This window comes from Bos grunniens, chromosome 8, assembly GCF_055505025.1.
Source record: "Bos grunniens cultivar Pamir isolate PY7600 chromosome 8, Bosgru_T2T1.0, whole genome shotgun sequence".
Lineage (NCBI taxonomy): Eukaryota > Metazoa > Chordata > Mammalia > Artiodactyla > Bovidae > Bos > Bos grunniens.
The window spans coordinates 6,486,169-6,500,285 of NC_141172.1; the positions used below are offsets into that span (position 1 = coordinate 6,486,169).

The 14,117-nt window shown below is 41.1% G+C and overlaps 1 protein-coding gene across 1 annotated transcript in view; it reads right to left on the minus strand.

Annotated features, from left to right (window-relative positions):
* The window catches only part of MTMR9 (myotubularin related protein 9), a 68,596-nt gene that overhangs the window by 40,716 nt on the left and 13,763 nt on the right, over positions 1 to 14,117 (minus strand). The window lies entirely within an intron of this gene.

Here is a 14,117-nt window from a genome sequence, read left to right on the forward strand (position 1 = left end):
AACTCTATAATGCCCTCTAAGAGCTCAAAGGAAAGGAAGAGTCACACATCTCACTTTTTTACATCAAAAGCTAAAAAAGATTAAGCTTAGTAAGGAAGCCATGTCAGTTGAAATAGGCCAAAAGTTAGGCCTCTTATTAGCCAAATAGTTAGCAAGTTGTGAATGCAAAGGGAAGTCCTTGAAGGAAATTAAAACTGCTACTCCAGTGAAAATAAGAATGATAAGAAAACAAAAAAAGCCTAAGTGCTGATAGAAAGTTTTAAGATCAGTCAGCCATAACATTACCTTAAGTCAAAGCCTAATCCAGAGCAAGGCCCCTACTCTAATTCTCTAAAGATGGAGACAGGAAAGAAACCTATTAGAGAAAAGTCTGAAGCAAGCAGAGGTTTGTTCATGAGATTTAAGGAAAGAAGCTGTCTCTATCACATAAAAGAAAGCAGCAAGTGCTGATGTAGAAGCAGCAGCAAGTTATCCAGATACAGTTAAGGTAATTCATGAAGGTGGTTGCATCAAACAACAGATTTTCAATGTAGACAAAACAGCCTAGGGCTTTCCTATTGGCCCAGTGGTAAAGAATCCACCTGCCAATGCAGGAGACACGGGTTCCATACCTGGTCCAGGAAGATCCCACATGCTATGAAGCAACTACGCCCATGCACCACAACCACTGACCCTGTGCTCTAGAGCCCGGGAGCCACAACTACCGAAGCTCGTGCACCCTAGAGCCCGGCTCCACGGCGAGAGCGGTCAGCGCAACGAGAAGCCCACGCACGGCAGTGAAGAGAAGCCCCCGCTCGCCGCAGCTAGAGAAAAGCGCAGCCCAACAGGGAAGACCCAGCGCAGCCAAAAATAAACAAAACCTTTTAAAAAAGCAGCCTTATATTGGAAGAAGATGGCATCTAGGACTTCAACAGCTAGAAAGAAGTCAATGCCTGGCTTCCAGGATTTTAAGGGCAGATATACTCTCTTCTGAGGGGATAATGTGGGTGGTGAATTAAAGCTGATGCCAGTGCTCATTTACCATTACCAAAGTCCGAGGGCCCTGAAAAATTATGTTAAATCTACTGTGCCTGTGCTCTATAAACGGAACGACAAAGCCTGGATGACAGCACATCTGTTTATAACAGGGTTAACTGAGTATGTTAAGCTCTCTGTTGAGAGCCACTGTTCAGAAAGAAAGATTCTTTTCAAAACACTACTACTCACTGAGGAGGCACCTGGTCACCTCCTATCTGAAGGAGACATACGATGACATACACGTTGTTTTCATGCCGATCAACACAATGCCCATTCTGGAGACTGTGGATCCGACTTTGAAAACCTCTGGAAAGGATTCACCATTCTAGATGCCATTAAGAATATTTGTGCTTCACGGGAAGAGGTCAAAATATTAACATTACCAGGAGTGTGGAAGAAGTTGACTCTAACTCTGATGGATGATGTTGAGGAGTTCAAGAGTTCAGTGGAGGAAGTCACTGCAGATGTGGTGGAAATAGCAAGAGAAATAGAAGTAGCATGTGAAGATGTGAATGAACTGCTGTAGTCTCATGATAAAACTTTAATGGATAAGGGTTAGGGTTAGGGTTAGAGTTGAACCAAGTGTTTTCTTGAAATGGAGTCTACCCCTGGTAAAGATTGTTGAAATGACAACAAAGAAATCTGAATATTACGTAAGCTTAGCTGATAAAGCAGCAAGAAGGTTTGAGAAGACTGATTCTAATTTTGAGGAAAGTTCTATTGTGGGGAAAAATGCTATCAAACAGCACTGCATGCTTCAGACAGATTGTTCATGAAAGGAAAGAGTCAATCAATGTGGCAAACTTCATTCTTGTCTTATTTTAAGAAATTGTCAGAGCCATCTCAACCTTCAGCACCCACCATTCTGATCAGTCAGGGTTAATCAGCATTGAGGCAAGACCCGCCACTGGCAAAACGGTTACAACTCACTGAAGGCTCAGATGATGACTGGCATTTTGTTTAGCAATAAAGTATTTTTAAATTACAATATATATTTTTTTCAGATATAATGCTATTGCACAGTTAACAGACTACAGCACAGTGTATCACAACTTTTATATACAGTTGGAAACCAAAATATTGACGTGATTTATTGAGGTAGTCTCCAGACTACCAAACACACAACACCTCTGCTGTGTGCCTGTATTCGACTTCCTTCTTCTCCCTTACTAGTTTAATGAAGGAAGAACCTCATGCTTCCATCATTAAAATCTGAGCCATGAATTACTTAAAATACATATATTAAAAATTTTTAATATATAAAGTCATTCACACTAGGCCAATTCATTTAGTGGAGATTATTAGGAGTCTCACTTCAAAGAATAGGAAAAATAAAACTGTAGTTGATGAATTAAGTGTTTGTATAGAGATATGTCTGAAGCATAGGAAAAACTGTTCATTTCAGATTTCACTTCCCCCCAAATTTGCAAGAGTTGATTTGAAAAATAAGTATCTTTTTTTCCCAGTCTTTAAAACCTATTAACTTGCAATATCTATTCTAAGTCAAGGAAAACTTCAGAGTAAATGCCATATCTAATCATAAATTTTGTTATCACTAAGTTTTGAATAAATTTATCTTACCTTAGTTGGGACTTTTGTCTTCCTTCTCCTGATGTTTTCTTTTGTCTATACTTGTTGATAGCTCTGATTTTCCTTTTGCTTTGCCACACATTGCCCCAGTTCTTTCACATTAATACTTGTGAATATTCCCTAAACTATGACTTCTTGTACTGATCCAGAACTGGTAATTGTATTTATACTGTGCCTAGTTTAGGAAGAAGACTCCTACAGCTACTCTTCCTGAATTCTGTAAATACCCCCATCCCCAACATCACTGCGGATTTGGATAAGCGAAAGTTATCAACATGGGTCAAATCCTAGCAAGAAAATTCCATCAGATATCCATAACTGGTCAATACAGTGGAATGCCTCTTATAAAGTATATTTTGAAAAGTCATATTCTTGTCACTTCCACTTCTGGCAAAGTTTGAATTTCAGGGACCATGTTTACCCTACTACCCGAAACAACTAAAATAAGGAGGCAAAATATAAGGAAGAACCGTTTTCAAGACGCTGAACATCAAACAACAATTTTTAAGACATGGAACAAAGATCTCTGGGAGATGAGAAACAAGATGAGTCTGATGACTGCCCCAGTGCACTGTTTTGAGATTTTCCGAGTTATAGTGAAGGGAGGGAAGAATTGGGTGGGGCTGATAGTCTGAGAAGACCATCTATATTACAAAAGAAGGAAATTAATGAAGAAAATTTGGGTCTCAAATTAGTGACCTCAGATTCCACTATACTAGAAATATACCAGCAAGTTGAATCCAAAGCAGAGACTATTAAATAACAAAGATAAGAGAGGAAAAAATTAATTTAAAAAAGAGACAAGAGAAGATTGTAGGGAAAAACAAAGCAAAAATGACTGCTTCAAAAGATCATTTAAGAGTGATAATCTTCTAGGCAGACATTAGGAAAACAGAAAGTCACAATCTAACAATGTCAGAAATGAGAGAGGTTACAACCATATAGACTTCACAGACACTAAAAAATACTAAGGGAATATTAGGAACAATTTTATGCCAATAAATTCAACAATGTAAATGATACGGACAAATTTCAAAGAAGACACAAACTACTAAAGATCATTCAAGAACAAATAACTTGGTTAATTCTTTATCTGATAAATAAACTGAAATTTTCATTAAAATGTTTCCCACAAAGAAAACTCCAGTCCTGGGTGGCTTCACTGATGAATTCCATAAAATATTTAAGGAAAAAATACTATCAACTCAAGAAAAATTCTTCCAGAAAACTGAAAAAGAGACATTTACTTCTCAATTCACACCTAAAGCCTGGCATTTTCCTAATACAAAAACCAAAGACACGACAAGACAACTACAGAGCAACAGCCCTCATAAACTAGATATAAAATTTCTAAACAAAACATTAGCAAGTTAAATCCAACAATACATAAAAGGATAATCATGAGTAACTCAGGTTTACTGCAGAAATGCATGGCAGTTTTAACAAAGTACGTTACTGTGTTAAACTGAAAAAGAAAAACCATACTCTCATCTCAACAAATATACAAAATGCATGACAAAATCCCACAGCCATTCAAGACTCTAAAATGAAACAAAACAACCCAACTCTCAGCCAACTAAGAACAGAAGTGAACTTCTTCAACCTGAAAAACAGCACTTACCAAAAGCAACTCTACCACTAAGAGTATGCTGCTGCTGCTAAGTCGCTTCAGTCGTGTCCGACTCTGTGTGACCCCATAGACGGCAGCCCACCAGGCTCCCCTGTCCCTGGGATTCTCCAGGCAAGAACAGTGGAGTGGGTTGCCATTTCCTTCTCCGATGCATGAAAGTGAAAGTGAAGTCGCTCAGTCGTGTCCGACTCTTAGTGACCCCATGGACTGCAGCCCACCAGGCTCCTCTGTCCATGGGATTTTCCAGTTAAGAGTACTGGAGTGGGGTGCCATCGCCTTCTCTGGCCACTAAGAGTATACTTAATGGTAAAAGGCTGAATGCTTTCTCACCAGGAATAATGCTGAGATCTCACTCTCAACACTTCTACTCAACACTGTGGAGCCAGGGGCTTCCATGGTGGTCCAGTGGTTAAGAATCTTCCTTGCAGTGCAGGGGACACTAGTTCGATCCCTGGTCTGGGAAGATCACGCGTGCTGTGGAACAACTAAGCCCGTGCACCACAACTAGTGAGCCCACGCCCTACAGCCTGTGAGCCACGACTGCGGAGCCCAAGTGATGCAGCTACTGAAGCCCGAGTGCCCTGGAGCCTCGAGTTCTGCAAAAAGAGAGGCCACCACGATGAGCAGCCTGTGCACTGCAATGAAGAGTAGGCCCGTCTAGCTGCAACTAGAGAAAGCCCATGAGCAGCAACCAAGACCCAAGACAGCCAAAAAGAATTTTTTTAAGATTTTTTACAATAAAAACGTTGTACTACCAGTTACACCCAGTGCTACATGGCAAGAAAACAAGATAAGTGACATCTAGGTTGAAATGGAAGAAATAACACTGTTTTTAGTTGTTTGGAAAAGATTCTGATGCTGGGAGGGATTGGGGGCAGGAGAAGGGGACGACAGAGAATGAGATGGCTGGATGGCATCACTGACTTGATGGACGTGAGTCTGGGTGAACTCCGGGAGTTGGTGATGGACAGGGAGGCCTGGCGTGCTGCGATTCATGGGGTGACAAAGAGTCGGACACAACTGAGTGACTGAACTAAACTGAACAACTGCCTATTTAGAAAATCTGAAGAACATTATTTTTTAAAAAGCTATTTGAGTAAATGAATTTAGTAAAGCTGAAGGATACAAAAATATACAAAAATCAATAGCTTGCATATCAATGGCAGGCCAGTAAGCAAATTATTCACTCTCTCTAGAAATAAGCTGGCTTCCCAAGTGGCTCAGTAGTAAAGAATTGACCTGCCAAGAAGGAGACTCAAGATCAACCTCTGGGTCAGGAAGATCCCTTGGAGAAGGAAATGGCAACCCACTCCAGTATTCTTGCCTGGAGAATTCCATGGGCAGAGGAGCCTGGTGGGCTACAGTTCACGGGGTTGCAAGAGTGGGACACGACTAAACAACAACAAAACAACAATAACAAAGGAAATTAGCTAACCTTGAGAGTGGCAAGCCCTAAGATGACAATGTGTCATAAAATACAGAAAGTTAAAAACTTGATTGATACAAATAAGGAATAGGAAGTTGAAATTTTAGAAATACCACTTGAAATAGAATCAAAATATGAAATACATAGGAGAAATCCTAACAAACGATGTAAAAGACCTAGAGTGAAAAATATAATACACAGCTGAAAAAATATTTGAGACCTAAATAAGACAACTTCCCTCATAGCTCAGTCGGTAAAGAACCTGCCTGAAATGCAGGAGACCTGGGTTTGATTCCTGGGTTGGGAAGATCCCCTGGAGAAGGAACTGGCACTCCACTCCAGTATTCTTGCCTGGAAAATCCCATGGACAGAGGAGCCTGGTGAGCTACAGTCCATGTGGTCGAAAGAGTCAGACTCGACCTAGCGACTAAAGCACCAAATAAGATACATGGAGTAATAGATTTGTTCATAAGTCACAATACTCAATATTAAGATGTCAGATGTTAGTTCTCACCAAGTTCATTTATCAACAGATTCACCACAATCTGGATCAAAATCACAACTGGCTGGGACTTCCCTAGTAATCCAGTGGTTAAGAATCTGCCTGCCAGTGCAGGGGTGATGAGTTCAATCTTGGTCCAGGAAGATCCTCACATGCCACGGAACAGCTAGGCCAGTGTGCCACAACTACTTAAGTGAACAGTAACTGCAGCCACGGAGTCAAAAGATGCTTGCTTCTTGGAAGGAAAGCTATGACGAGCCTAGTCAACATATTAAAAAGCAGAGACATCACTTTGCTGACAAAGGAACGTATACTCAAAGCTATGGTTTTTTTTTTCATGTACAGATGTGACAGCTAGCTGTAAAGAAGGCTGAGTACTGAAGAATTGAGACTTTCAAACTGTGGTGCTGGAGAAGACTCTTGAGAGTCCTTTGGTGAGCAAGATCAATCCAGTCAATCCTAAAGGAAATCAGTCCTGAATATTCATTGGAAGGCCTGATGCTGAAGCTGAAGCACCAATACTTTGGCCACCTGATGTGAACAGCTGACTCATTGGAAAAGTCTCTGATGCTGGGAAAGAATGAAGGCAAAAGGAGAAGGGGGTGATAAAGGATGAGATGGTTAGATAGCATCATTGACTCAACGGACATGAATTTGAGCAAACTCTGGGAGATACTGAAGGACAGGGGAATCTGGCATGCTGCAGTGTATGGGGTCCCAAAGAGATGAACATGACTTAAGGACAGAACAACAGCAACAAACTATCCAGCAACACATTAAAGGATCACACACCACGTTCAGGTGATCACACACCATACTCAGGTGAAGTTTATCCCAAGAATGCACACATGCTTCAAAATACACAAATCAATCAATTTGACATACCATGTTAACAAATGAAAGAATAAAAATCATATGGTCATTTCAATAGACCCAAAAAAAGCTTTTTGACAAAATTTAACACCCATTTATGACTAAAAACTCCAGAAAATGGGCACAGAGGGAATCTACCTCAACACAATAAAGACCATATATGACAAACCCACAGCAAACATCATTCTCAATGGTGAAAAACAGAAATGAAAGCATTTTCCCTAAGATCAGGAACAAGACAAGGATGCCCACTCTCACCACTCTTATTCAACACAGTTTTGGAAGTCCTGGCTCTGGCAATCAGAGAAGAAAAAGAAATAAAAGGAATACAAATTGGAAAAGAAGAAGTAAAACTGTCACTGTTTGCAAATGACATGTTACTATACACAGAAAATCCGGAAGATTCCACCAGAAAACTACTGGACATCAATGAGTTTGATAGTTTCAAGACACAAAATTAATGCACAGGGCTTCCCTGGTGGTCCAGTGGTTAGGAATCCGCCTGCAATGCAGGTGCCACAGGTTCAATCCCTGGTCCAGGAAGACCCCATGTATCATGGAGCAACTAAGCCTGTGCACCACAACTACCAAGCCAGCACTCTAGAGACCGCAAGCCACAGCACCTGAGTCCATGCAGTGCATCAACTGAACCCCATGAGCCTAGAGCTTAAGCTCCAAAACAAGAGAGGCCACCGCAATGAGAAGCCATGCCCTGCAATTAGAGAGAGCCCACGCGCAGCAACAAAGACCCAGTGCAGACAAAAGCAAATAACGAATGCATGGAAAGTGAGATTAAGGAAACAATCCCATTTACCATCCCAACAAAGGAATAAAATACCCACGAGTGAATCCACCTAAGGAAAGAAAAGACCTGTGCTCAGAAAGCCATAGAATACTGATGAAAGAAATGAAAGAGGACACAAACAGGTGAAAAAACATACCATGACCGATGCCAAAGAACTGATGCTTTTGAACTGTGATGCTGAAAACTCTTGAGAGTCCCTTAGACTGCAAGGAGATCAAACCAGTCAAGCCTGAAGGAAATCAGTCCTGAATATTCATTGGAAGGACTGATGCTGAAGCTCCAATTCTTTGGCCACCTGAGGTGAAGAACTGACTCACTGGAAAAGACCCGATGCTGGGAAAGACTGAGGGCAAGAGGAGAAGGGGACAACAGAGGATGAGATGGTTGGATGGCATCACCGACTCAATGGACATGAGTTTGAGCAAGCTCTGGGAGTTGGTGCCGGACAGGGAAGTCTGGTGTGCTGCAGTCCATGGGGTCACAGAGTCGGACTCAACTGAGTGACTGAACTGAACTGATACCACACAAAGCCATCTACAGGTTCAATGCAATTTCTAGCAAAATTAATGGCAGGCTTCAGAGAATTAGAACAAAAAAATTTACAATTTGTAAGACCCCGAATAGCCAAAGCAAAGTTGAGAAAGAAAAACAGAGGTGGAGGAATCAGGCTCTGCAATTTCAAACTATGTTACAAAGCTACAGTAATCAACAGTACGGTCCTGGCACAAAATCAGAAATACAGACCAATGGAACAAGACAGAAAGCTCAGAGATAAACCCAAGCTCCTGGGATCACCTGATCTACAACAAAGGAAGCAAGAATATACAATGGAGAAAAAACAGCCTCTTCAATAAGTGGTGCTGGGAAATCTGGACAGCGGTAATGAAATTAGAACATTACCTAACACCATACACAAAAGTAAACTTAAAATGGACTAAAGACCTGAATGTAAGATCAGAAACTACAAGACTCTTAGCTGAAAACAGGAAAAAAATCACTCTCTGACATAAATCACAGCAAGATCTTTTTTTACCCACCTTCTAGAATAATGAAAATAAAAACAAAAAATAAATAATTAAGACCTAATTAAACTTAAAAGCTTTGGCACAACAAAAAGAAACCATAAACAAGAAGAAAAGACAACCCTCAAAATGCGAGAAAGTTTTTGCAAACAAAGCACTGACAAAGGATTAAGCTCCTTATATACAAACAGCTAATGGAGTGCGCGCGCGCGCGCGCGCTCTCTCTCTCTCTCTCTCTCTATATATATATAAAATAATCCAATCAAAATGGGCAGAAGACCTAAACAGACATCTCTCCAAAGAAGACATATTGATAGCTAACAAACACAAGAAAAGATGCTCAACATCACTAATTATTAGAGAAACAGAAATCAAAACTACAATAAGCTATCACACCTCACATCAGCCAAAATGGCCATCTTCAAAAAAATCTACCAACAATAATGCTGGAGAAGGTGTGGAGAAAAGGAACCCCCTTACAGTGTTGGTGGGAATGTAAACTGGCACAGCCACTGTACAGAACAGCATGGAGGCTCCTTAGGAAACTAAATACAGATCCACCATACGACCCACGAATCCCACTATTAGGCATACAGCCTGAGAAGAACATAACCCCCAAAAACGTAAGTATCCCAAGGTTCATGCAGATGCAGCGCTGTTTACAATAGCCAGGACATGAAAGCAACCAAGATGGCCATCGAGAGATAAATGGATAAAGATGATGTGATACAAATAAACAAGGGAACATTACTCAGCCATAAGATGGAATGAAATTGAGTCAGTTCTATTAAGGTGGAGGAACCTAGAGCCTGTCATACAGAGTGACCCGAGCCAGAAACAGAAGAACAAACACTGTATATTAATGCATATATAGGGAATCTGGAAAAACGGTACTGCTGAACTATCTGCAGGGCAGAGAATGGCCTTGCAGACACAGCCGGGACGGGTAAAAGGGGGGACAAATGGAGAGAGTAGCACTGACGTATATATGCTATCGTGTGTAAAACTAGCCAGCAGGAAGCTGCCCTAAAGCTCAGGGCTGCTCAGCGATGAGCCTGGGTGGGGGGTGGGGTGGGTGAGAGGGGAGGGGAGGGGAGGGGTGGGGCGGGAGGGGAGGGGCGGGGCCGGAGGGTCCAACAGTGAGGGGCACAGGTATACATATGGCTGACTCACGCTGTACAGCAGAAACTAACACAACACTGTAAAGCAATTATATTCCAATAAACAAAATAATAAATACAAAACAAACAAACAATAAAATTCACATGGAGGAATTCTCTGGTGGCCAGTGGTCAGGATGTTGTGCCTTCAATGCAGCAAGTGCAGGTTGAATCCCCGGTTGGGGAACTAAGATCCTACCAGCTGCACTGCGTACCCAAAAATAAATAAGTAAATTTAAAAAAATCCACAAGGAAATGCAAATGACTTCAAATAACCAAAACAAGTATGAGTAAGAATAGAACTGGATATCTAACACTGTATAATTTAAAGATCCTTTAACATTGTGGCAGCAATGGCATCAAACAGACCAACACAATAGAGAAGAAAGTCTAGGAATATATTCACTCACATATGGACAAAGGAGTGCAAAACAATTCACTGGAGAAAGGGCAGACTTTTCACAAAATGGTGCCACAACAGTGAGATAGCTATACAGAAAAAACGACTTTGGATCTTTATAAATCCATACACAAAACCGACTAAAAATGGATCATATATCCAAAACCCTAAAACTATAAAACTTCTAAAAGAAAACATGGAGAAAATCTTTGTGACCTTTGGTTAGGCAAAGATTTCTTAGGTAAGATATTGTGAGCCCAGTCTACAAAAGAACTACAAATTGTATGTCTTTAAATGTTTGCTCTCTGAAAGACACAGTTAAAGAGAATAAAAAGACAAACCACAGATTGAGAGAAAACATTTGTGAATCTTGTATTTGATAAAGGACTTGTACCACAATACACTTAAAAACAAACAAAAACCTTATAACTCAGTAAAAGCAAAGGACTCTGGAAGACAGTAGAATCAGAAGAAGTAAGAATCTCTCTTCCCACCTGCTAACAATTGCACTGCCAGAATCTGTCTGATATAACTACTTTGGAACTCTCATGTCTATTAAACTTCTAGGGAAAGACTGGGATAATAAATTGCAGTTCAGTTCAGTTCAGTCGCTCAGTCACGTCCGACTCTTTGGGACCCCATGAATTGCAGCACGCCAGGCCTCCCTGTCCATCACCAACCCCCAGAGTTCACTCACACTCACGTCCATCGAGTCAGTGATGCCATCCAGCCATCTCATCCTCTGTCGTTCCCTTCTCCTCCAGCCCCGAATCCCTCCCAGCATCAGAGTCTTTTCCAATGAGTCAACTCTTTGCATGAGGTGGCCAAAGTACTGGAATTTCAGCTTTAGCATCATTCCTTCCAAAGAATCCCAGGGCTGATCTCCTTCAGAATGGACTGGTTGGATCTCCTTGCAGTCCAAGGGACTCTCAAGAGTCTTCTCTAACACCACAGTTCAAAAGCATCAATTCTTCGGCGCTCAGCCTTCTTCACAGTCCAACTCTCACATCCATACATGACCACAGGGAAAACCATAGCCTCGACTAGATGAACCTTTGTTGGCAAAGTAATGTCTCTGCTTTTTAATATGCTATCTAGGTTGGTCATAACTTTCCTTCCAAAGAGTAAGCATCTTTTAATTTCATGGCTGCAGTCACCATCTGCAGTGACTCTGGAGCCCCCCAAAATAAAGTCTGACACTGTTTCCACTGTTTCCCCATTTATTTGCCATGAAGTGATGGGATCAGATGCCACGATCTTCGTTTTCTGAATGTTGAGTTTTAAGCCAACTTTTTCATTCTCCACTTTCACTTTCATCAAGAGGCTTTTGAGTTCCTCTTCACTTTCTGCCATAAGGGTGGTGTCATCTGCATATCTGATATTATTGATATTTCTCCTGGCAATCTTGATTCCAGTTTGTGTTTCTTCCAGTCCAGCGTTTCTCATGATGTACTCTGCACATAAGTTAAATAAGCAGGGTGACAATATACAGCCTTGAGGTACTCCTTTTCCTATTTGGAACCAGTCTGTTGTTCCATGTCCAGTTCTAACTGTTGCTTCCTGACCTGCATACAGATTTCTCAAAAGGCAGGTCAGGTGGTGTGGTATTCCCATCTCTTGAAGAATTTTCCACAGTTTATTGTGATCCACACAGTCAAAGGCTTTGGCATAGTCAAGAAAGCAGAAATAGATGTTTTTCTGGAACTCTCTTGCTTTTTCCATGATCCAGCGGATGTTGGCGATTTGATCTCCGGTTCCTCTGCCTTTTCTAAAACCAGCTTGAACATCTGGAAGTTCACAGTTCACATATTGCTGAAGCCTGGCTTGGAGAATTTTGAGCATTACTTTACTAGAGTGTGAGATGAGTGCAATTGTGAGGTAGTTTGAGCATTCTTTGGCATTTCCTGTCTTTGGGATTGGAATGAAAACTAACCTTTTCCAGTCCTGTGGCCACTGCTGAGTTTTCAAATTTGCTGGCATATTGAGTGCAGCACTTTCACAGCATCATCTTTCCGGATTTGGAATAGCTCAACTGGAATTCCATCACCTCCACTAGCTTTGTTCATAGTGATGCTTTCAAGGCCCACTTGACTTCACATTCCAGGATGTCTGGCTCTAGGTCAGTGATCACACCATCGTGATTATCTGGGTCGTGAAGATCTTTTTTGTACAGTTCTTCTGTGTATTCTTGCCATCTCTTCTTAATATCTTCTGCTTCTGTTAGGTCCATACCATTTCTGTCCTTTATTGAGCCTATCTTTGCATGAAATGTTCCCTCGGTACCTCTAATTTTCTTGAAGAGATCTCCAGTCTTTCCCATTCTGTTGTTTTCCTCTATTTCTTTGCACTGATCGCTGAAGAAGGCTTTCTTATCTCTTCTTGCTATTCTTTGGAACTCTGCATTCAGATGCTTATATCTTTCCTTTGCTCCTTTGCTTTTTGCTTCTCTTCTTTTCACAGCTATTTGTAAGGCCTCCCCAGACAGCCATTTTGCTTTTTTGCATTTCTTTTCCACGGGGATGGTCTTGATCCCTGTCTCCTGTACAATGTAGTTTTGGATAAATTCAGCTCTTAACAAAAGAGCAGCTACCCATTCCCAGCCCTACCCAAGTGGCAGGCAGCTGTGTACATTTTCCTAGAGCAACACTTTATAGGAGCCAAGATGGGAAGAGAGGACCCTGTTCTTCAAACACCAAAGATCTGTGCTATGATCGGTTATTGCTGATTCTGATCACAGAGGTGCAAAGAGGCAGGCAGCCACTGTTGTTGCAGTTTCTGCCATTGTTGTAAGCTGCCCCCACCTCCAATCGATGACTTCCAGTGGATTTAGACAGTCGGCTCTGTCCTCACTTCTCTTCATTCTTCACTTTCCTCTTTCAGGAACCAGACATTAAAGATCGGGACATTCGAAAACTACAGTACATTTAGGGAAAATTAAGAAGTAACTGTGACTGAACAAACCCAGGCTCAGAAAAGACCTGAGAAAATCTTAACTTTATACCTCAGGCTGATCTTTGGCATAGAGACATCCCGTAACAGTCAAAAAAACCAAAACAGTAAACAAGAGAAACCCCCCAAAACAAAAAACATCAAATCCCAAGGAAGAGGGAAAATCTGATCTCCAGAGTTACCACATTATTAGGTTCAAATGTCCAGTGTTGAGCAGAAGAAAAAAAAATCACAAAGCAGAGAAATAAACAGGAGAGCACAGCTCGTTCAAAAGGTAAATATAAATCAACAGAAACTGTCTCTGAAAAAGACTTGATGGAAGATGATGTATTAGACAAAGACTAAAATAACAGTCTTAAAGATGCTCAAAAAGCTAGAGGAAAATGTGGGTAAAGTCAAGAATATAATGTGTGAACAAAACGGAAACATTGATAAAGAGATAGAAAACCTAAAAAGAAACCAAAAAATTCTGGAGCTTAAAAGTTTTAAGAACTGAAATGAAAAGTTCACAAGAGGGATTCAAAAGCAGATTCCCAAGAGGCAGAAGACAAAAACTAGCAAACTTGAAGGTTAGAAGACAAGACAATGGAAATCACCAAGTGTGAAGAACAGAAAGAAAAAAGATTAAAGAAAAATGAACAGAACCTAAGGGACCTATGAGATACCAACAGGCCGACCAACACACACATAGTGGGAGTCACAGAGAGAAAAGTCAGAGAAGGGCAGAGAGAATATCTGCAAAA